This window comes from Choloepus didactylus, chromosome 2 (genome assembly GCF_015220235.1).
Source record: "Choloepus didactylus isolate mChoDid1 chromosome 2, mChoDid1.pri, whole genome shotgun sequence".
NCBI lineage: Eukaryota > Metazoa > Chordata > Mammalia > Pilosa > Megalonychidae > Choloepus > Choloepus didactylus.
This window is the reverse complement of record NC_051308.1, coordinates 60,780,960-60,789,765: the sequence shown is the minus strand read 5'-3', so window position 1 is coordinate 60,789,765 and position 8,806 is coordinate 60,780,960. Positions and strand designations below refer to the sequence as shown.

The 8,806-nt window shown below is 39.1% G+C and overlaps 1 pseudogene; it reads left to right on the top strand.

Annotated features, from left to right (window-relative positions):
• The first annotated feature begins 7,618 nt into the window (after positions 1-7,618).
• LOC119516107 lies at positions 7,619-8,602 on the top strand (annotated as a pseudogene).
• The last annotated feature ends 204 nt before the right edge of the window (positions 8,603-8,806 follow it).

Sequence of the window (8,806 nt, the reverse complement as noted above, 5' to 3'; positions counted from 1 at the left end):
TTGAAATTTGGGCACGTCAAGTCAAGAGCAGAACTAAGAGAGCTCTGAGACAAAAGGCAATAATCCAGTGGCTGAGAAAATTCACTAAACAACACAACTTCCCAAGAAAAGGGGGGTGTCCACTCACAGCCACCATCCTGGTGGACAGGAAACACTCCTGCCCATCGCCAGCCCCATAGCCCAGAGCTGCCCCAGACAACCCAGTGTGACGGAAGTGCTTCAAATAACAGGCACACACCACAAAACTGGGCGTGGACATTAGCCTTCCCTGCAACCTCAGCTGAATGTCCCAGAGCTGGGAAGGGGGAGCAGTGTGAATTAACAGAGCCCCATTCAGCCATCATTTGAGCAGACTGGGAGCCTCCCAACACAGCCCAGCAGCCCAGAACTGCCCTGGGGGGACGGCACTCACCTGTGACATAGCACACTCATCCCTCAACAGAGGACCCGGGGTGCACGGCCTGGAAGAGGGGCCCACTTGCAAGTCTCAGGAGCCATACGCCAATACCAAGGACTTGTGGGTCAGTGGCAGAGACAAACTGTGGCAGGACTGAACTGAAGGATTAGACTATTGCAGTAGCTTTAAAACTCTAGGATCATCAGGGAGATTTGATTGTTAGGGCCACCCCCCCTCCCCGACTGCCCAGAAACACGCCCCACATACAGGGCAGGCAACACCAACTACACACGCAAGCTTGGTATACCAATTGGGCCCCACAAGACTCACTCCCCCACTCACCAAAAAGGCTAAGCAGGGGAGATCTGGCTTGTGGAGAACAGGTGGCTCGTGGACGCCACCTGCTGGTTAGTTAGAGAAAGTGTACTCCACGAAGCTGTAGATCTGATAAATTAGAGATAAGGACTTCAACTGGTCTACAAACCCTAAAAGAACCCTATCAAGTTCAGCAAATGCCACGAGGCCAAAAACAACAGAAAATTTTAAAGCATATGAAAAAACCAGACGATATGGATAACCCAAGCCCAAACACCCAAATCAAAAGACCAGAAGAGACACAGCACCTAGAGCAGCTACTCAAAGAACTAAAGATGAACAATGAGACCATAGTACGGGATATGAAGGAAATCAAGAAGACCCTAGAAGAGCAAAAAGAAGACATTGCAAGACTAAATAAAAAAATGGATGATCTTATGGAAATTAAAGAAACTGTTGACCAAATTAAAAAGATTCTGGACACTCATAGTACAAGACTAGAGGAAGTTGAACAACGAATCAGTGACCTGGAAGATGACAGAATGGAAAATGAAAGCATAAAAGAAAGAATGGGGAAAAAAATTGAAAAACTCGAAATGGACCTCAGGGATATGATAGATAATATGAAACATCCGAATATAAGACTCATTGGTGTCCCAGAAGGGGAAGAAAAGGGTAAAGGTCTAGGAAGAGTATTCAAAGAAATTGTTGGGGAAAACTTCCCAAATCTTCTAAACAACATAAATACACAAATCATAAATGCTCAGCGAACTCCAAATAGAATAAATCCAAAAAAACCCACTCCGAGACATATACTGATCACACTGTCAAACATAGAAGAGAAGGAGCAAGTTCTGAAAGCAGCAAGAGAAAAGCAATTCACCACATACAAAGGAAACAGCATAAGACTAAGTAGTGACTACTCAGCAGCCACCATGGAGGCGAGAAGGCAGTGGCACGATATATTTAAAATTCTGAGTGAGAGGAATTTCCAGCCAAGAATACTTTATCCAGCAAAGCTCTCCTTCAAATTTGAGGGAGAGCTTAAATTTTTCACAGACAAAGAAATGCTGAGAGAATTTGCTAACAAGAGACCTGCCCTACTGGAGATACTCAAGGGAGCCCTACAGACAGAGAAACAAAGACAGGACAGAGAGACTTGGAGAAAGGTTCAGTACTAAAGAGATTCGGTATGGGTACAATAAAGGATATTAATAGAGAGAGGGAAAAATATGGCAAACATAATCCAAAGGATAAGATGGCCGATTCAAGAAATGCCTTCACGGTTTTAACGTTGAATGTAAATGGATTAAACTCCCCAATTAAAAGATATAGATTCGCAGAATGGATCAAAAAAAATGAACCATCAATATGTTGCATACAAGAGACTCATCTTAGACACAGGGACACAAAGAAACTGAAAGTGAAAGGATGGAAAAAAATATTTCATGCAAGCTACACCCAAAAGAAAGCAGGTGTAGCAATATTAATCTCAGATAAAATAGACTTCAAATGCAGGGATGTTTTGAGAGACAAAGAAGGCCACTACATACTAATAAAAGGGGCAATTCAGCAAGAAGAAATAACAATCGTAAATGTCTATGCACCCAATCAAGGTGCCACAAAATACATGAGAGAAACACTGGCAAAACTAAAGGAAGCAATTGATGTTTCCACAATAATTGTGGGAGACTTCAACACATCACTCTCTCCTATAGATAGATCAACCAGACAGAAGACCAATAAGGAAATTGAAAACCTAAACAATCTGATAAATGAATTAGATTTAACAGACATCTACAGGACATTACATCCCAAATCACCAGGATACACATACTTTTCTAGCGCTCACGGAACTTTCTCCAGAATAGGTCATATGCTGGGACATAAAACAAGCCTCAATAAATTTAAAAAGATTGAAATTATTCAAAGCACATTCTCTGACCACAATGGAATACAATTAGAAGTCAATAACCATCAGAGACTTAGAAAATTCACAAATACCTGGAGGTTAAACAACACACTCCTAAACAATCAGTGGGTTAAAGAAGAAATAGCAAGAGAAATTGCTAAATATATAGAGACGAATGAAAATGAGAACACAACATACCAAAACCTATGGGATGCAGCAAAAGCAGTGCTAAGGGGGAAATTTATAGCACTAAACGCATATATTAAAAAGGAAGAAAGAGCCAAAATCAAAGAACTAATGGATCAACTGAAGAAGCTAGAAAATGAACAGCAAACCAATCCTAAACCAAGTAGAAGAAAAGAAATAACAAGGATTAAAGCAGAAATAAATGACATAGAGAACAAAAAAACAATAGAGAGGATGAATATCACCAAAAGTTGGTTCTTTGAGAAGATCAACAAGATTGACAAGCCCCTAGCTAGACTGACAAAATCAAAAAGAGAGAAGACCCATATAAACAAAATAATGAATGAAGAAGGTGACATAACTGCAGATCCTGAAGAAATTAAAAAAATTATAAGAGGATATTATGAACAACTGTATGGCAACAAACTGGATAATGTAGAAGAAATGGACAATTTCCTGGAAACATATGAACAACCTAGACTGACCAGAGAAGAAATAGAAGACATCAACCAACCCATCACAAGCAAAGAGATCCAATCAGTCATCAAAAATCTTCCCACAAATAAATGCCCAGGGCCAGATGGCTTCACAGGGGAATTCTACCAAACTTTCCAGAAAGAAATGACACCAATCTTACTCAAACTCTTTCAAAACATTGAAAAAATGGAACACTACCTAACTCATTTTATGAAGCTAACATCAATCTAATACCAAAACCAGGCAAAGATGCTACAAAAAAGGAAAACTACCGGCCAATCTCCCTAATGAATATAGATGCAAAAATCCTCAACAAAATACTTGCAAATCGAATCCAAAGACACATTAAAAAAATCATACACCATGACCAAGTGGGGTTCATTCCAGGCATGCAAGGATGGTTCAACATCAGAAAAACAATCAATGTATTACAACACATTAAACACTCGAAAGGGAAAAATCAATTGATCATCTCAATAGATGCTGAAAAAGCATTTGACAAAATCCAACATCCCTTTTTGATAAAAACACTTCAAAAGGTAGGAATTGAAGGAAACTTCCTCAACATGATAAAGAGCATATATGAAAAACCCACAGCCAGCATAGTACTCAATGGTGAGAGACTGAAAGCCTTCCCTCTAAGATCAGGAACAAGACAAGGATGCCCGCTGTCACCACTGTTATTCAACATTGTGCTGGAAGTGCTAGCCAGGGCAATCCGGCAAGACAAAGAAATAAAAGGCATCCAAATTGGAAAAGAAGAAGTAAAACTGTCATTGTTTGCAGATGATATGATCTTATATCTAGAAAACCCTGAGAAATCAACGATACACCTACTAGAGCTAATAAACAAATTTAGCAAAGTAGCGGGATACAAGATTAATGCACATAAGTCAGTAATGTTTCTATATGCTAGAAATGAACAAACTGAAGAGACACTCAAGAAAAAGATACCATTTTCAATAGCAACTAAAAAAATCAAGTACCTAGGAATAAACTTAACCAAAGATGTAAAAGACCTATACAAAGAAAACTACATAATTCTACTAAAAGAAATAGAAGGGGACCTTAAAAGATGGAAAAATATTCCATGTTCATGGATAGGAAGGTTAAATGTCATTAAGATGTCAATTCTACCCAAACTCATCTACAGATTCAATGCAATCCCAATCAAAATTCCAACAACCTACTTTGCAGACTTGGAAAAGCTAGTTATCAAATTTATTTGGAAAGGGAAGATGCCTCGAATTGCTAAAGACACTCTAAAAAAGAAAAACGAAGTGGGAGGACTTACACTCCCTGACTTTGAAGCTTATTATAAAGCCACAGCTGCCAAAACAGCATGGTACTGGCACAAAGATAGACATATAGATCAATGGAATCGAATTGAGAATTCAGAGATAGACCCTCAGATCTATGGCCGACTGATCTTTGATAAGGCCCCCAAAGTCACCGAACTGAGCCATAATGGTCTTTTCAACAAATGGGGCTGGGAGAGTTGGATATCCATATCCAAAAGAATGAAAGAGGACCCCTACCTCACCCCCTACACAAAAATTAACTCAAAATGGACCAAAGATCTCAATATAAAAGAAAGTACCATAAAACTCCTAGAAGATGATGTAGGAAAACATCTTCAAGACCTTGTATTAGGAGGCCACTTCCTAGACTTTACACCCAAAGCACAAGCAACAAAAGAGAAAATAGATAAATGGGAACTCCTCAAGCTTAGAAGTTTCTGCACCTCAAAGGAATTTCTCAAAAAGGCAAAGAGGCAGCCAACTCAATGGGAAAAAATTTTTGGAAACCATGTATCTGACAAAAGACTGATATCTTGCATATACAAAGAAATCCTACAACTCAATGACAATAGTACAGACAGCCCAATTATAAAATGGGCAAAAGATATGAAAAGACAGTTCTCTGAAGAGGAAATACAAATGGCCAAGAAACACATGAAAAAATGTTCAGCTTCACTAGCTATTAGAGAGATGCAAATTAAGACCACAATGAGATACCATCTAACACCGATTCGAATGGCTGCCATTAAACAAACAGGAAACTACAAATGCTGGAGGGGATGTGGAGAAATTGGAACTCTTATTCATTGTTGGTGGGACTGTATAATGGTTCAGCCACTCTGGAAGTCAGTCTGGCAGTTCCTTAGAAAACTAGATATAGAGCTACCATTCGATCCAGCGATTGCACTTCTCAGTGTATACCCGGAAGATCGGAAAGCAGTGACACGAACAGATATCTGCACGCCAATGTTCATAGCAGCATTATTCACAATTGCCAAGAGATGGAAACAACCCAAATGTCCTTCAACAGATGAGTGGATAAATAAAATGTGGTATATACACACGATGGAATACTATGCGGGAGTAAGAAGGAACGATCTGGTGAAACATATGACAACATGGATGAACCTTGAAGACATAATGCTGAGCGAAATAAGCCAGGCACAAAAAGAGAAATATTATATGCTACCACTAATGTGAACTTTGAAAAATGTAAAACAAATGGTTTATAATGTAGAATGTAGGGGAACTAGCAGTAGAGAGCAATTAAGGAAGGGGGAACAATAATCCAAGAAAAACAGATAAGCTATTTAACGTTCTGGGGATGCCCAGAAATGACTATGGTCTGTTAATTTCTGATGGATGTAGTAGGAACAAGTTCACTGAAATGTTGCTATATTATGTAACTTTCTGGGGGTAAAGTAGGAACATGTTGGAAGTTAAGCAGTTATCTTAGGTTAGTTGTCTTTTTCTTACTCCCTTGTTATGGTCTCTTTGAAATGTTCTTTTATTGTATGTTTGTTTTCTTTTTAACTTTTTTTTTCATACAGTTGATTTAAAAAAGAAGGGAAAGTTAAAAAAAAAAAAAAAAGAAAAAAGACAAACAAGGAAAAAAAAAAAAAAGATGTAGTGCCCCCTTGAGGAGCCTGTGGAGAATGCAGGGGTATTCGCCTACCCCACCTCCATGGTTGCTAACATGACCACAGACATAGGGGACTGGTGGCTTGATGGGTTGAGCCCTCTACCATAAGTTTTACCCTTGGGAAGACGGTTGCTGCAAAGGAGAGGCTAGGCCTCCCTGTATTTGTGCCTAAGAGTCTCCTCCTGAATGCCTCTTTGTTGCTCAGATGTGGCCCTCTCTCTCTGGGTAAGCCAACTTGAAAGGTGAAATCACTGCCCTCCCCCCTACGTGGGATCAGACACCCAGGGAAGTGAATCTCCCTGGCAACGTGGAATATGACTCCCGGGGAGGAATGTAGACCCGGCATCGTGGGATGGAGAACATCTTCTTGACCAAAAGGGGGATGTGAAAGGAAATGAAATAAGCTTCAGTGGCAGAGAGATTCCAAAACGAGCCGAGATATCACTCTGGTGGGCACTCTTACGCACACTTTAGACAACCTTTTTTAGGTTCTAAAGAATTGGGGTAGCTGGTGGTGGATACCTGAAACTATTAAACTACAACCCAGAACCCATGAATCTCGAAGACAGTTGTATAAAAATGTAGCTTATGAGGGGTGATAGTGGGATTGGGAATGCCATAAGGACCAAACTCCACTTTGTCTAGTTTATGGATGGATGTGTAGAAAAGTAGGGGAAGCAAACAAACAGACAAAGGTACCCAGTGTTCTTTTTTACTTCAATTGCTTGCTCTTTTTCACTCTAATTATTATTCTTGTTATTTTTGTGTGTGTGCTAATGAAGGTGTCAGGGATTGATTTAGGTGATGAATGTACAACTATGTAATGGTACTGTAAACAATCGAAAGTACAATTTGTTTTGTATGACTGCGTGGTATGTGAATATGTCTCAATAAAATGATGATTAAAAAAAAAAAAAAAAAAAACCAATGGGAAGAATCTAATTGAGATAATCAATATGCTTAAAAAAATACAAATATCAATAGTACGAGATTCCTGAGAAGGCGAGAGTGGGTATAATCCAGAGCCCGGGTAGGCAAGTCCTTCAACAAGATGGGGGATGACAAATAGGTGCAGAGAATACTGTGTGTTTGATAGTAAGAAAAAGAGGGCATTCTCAGACAATGGCTTTTATTTGCTCTGAACAGCAGGAGGTATGAGAGTGATGTAGGAAAAGGAACCAAAATGGACAAGAAGGAAAAGGGGGAAATAAAGTTGGAGGAAGGGGTGCAAGCTGTTAAAAAAGCCTCTATGGATTAATTTTTAGAATATAAGTTTTTAATTGCACATTGATTTGGTAGCACATCCTTCAAAATGACTACACTGGAAGAAGCAAATTTGAAGATGCTTAAAAATGTTTTTCTCACTCTCAAAAATAGGTTAAGTCACTATGATCTATAGTAAGAAAGATGAGCAACAGTCTGTTCCAACCATTGAGATTTCCAAGGGAACTTCAAAGAGCCATGACAATGTAGAATATGAAAGACTTGTTAAATATCATTAAGGGCATGAAAGTTGAATTAAACAAACTAAATGTACAAACAACTAAGCCATCCAACAGAAGACCACTTAAAAGTTTGGAGGCTACAATTGGTAGGCTTCAAAAAGCTATGGAGGATACCACAAAGAAGAGAAATGAGTCTCTGAGTCCTGAGTTAGTGGTGGCTACATCTGCTGTCACAGAGTCTCTCCCTTTTGACAAGTAAATGACCAGTCAGAGTGGCTCAGGCAGCTACAGCTGCACGAGAAAGAATCAAGGGCTCAGGAAGAGGAAAGTTAGGTTCAGTGACATAACATCAGCTACGAAAGTTGCCAGATTGGCTACAGCTACAATTAGTACGAAACCAGAGCATCAGATTCAATTTGATGAAAGACCAGACAATTTTGTTGATGAGGAAAAGACTGCTGATCTTAGAAAAAGATTTAAGAAAAAATATATTCAAGGGGAAGGGACTTAATATTTTTTATATTAAGGCAGTTACTGAAGAGACACATGAAACAGACATCACCTTTGCTTTGGGATGTGGAATTCTCTAAGTAGTTAGCCACAGTAAATCCACAGCCCTTTCAGAATGGTTTTGAAGAAATGATCCAGTGGACAAAAGAAGGGAAACTGTGGGAGTTCCCAATTAACAGTGAAGCAGGTTTCAATGATGATGGTTCTGAATTTCATGAACACACATTTCTGGATAAATACGTGGAGGATTTTCCCAAACAAGGACCAATTTGCCACTTCGTGGAGCTGGTGACCTGAGGCCTTTCCGAGAACCCATATCTGAGTGCTAAACAGAAGGTTGAACGCATAGAGTGGTTTAGAAATTATTTCAAAGAAAAGAGGGACATTCTAAAAGAAAATGACATACAATTCAACTGAAGGCCATGTAAATTTTTATTTCAAGCTATTGGATGTGGATACTATCACTAAAGAAAATAATTTTACTAGAATTTTTCCTGTGTTTGTGATAATTATTGCATCCAATTTGAATGGCATAAACATTAACATTTTAAAAATATATGCTGGCAAGAAAAATATTCTCTTCCATGGAGAAAATTCAACATCATTCATAGGTTCAACTTG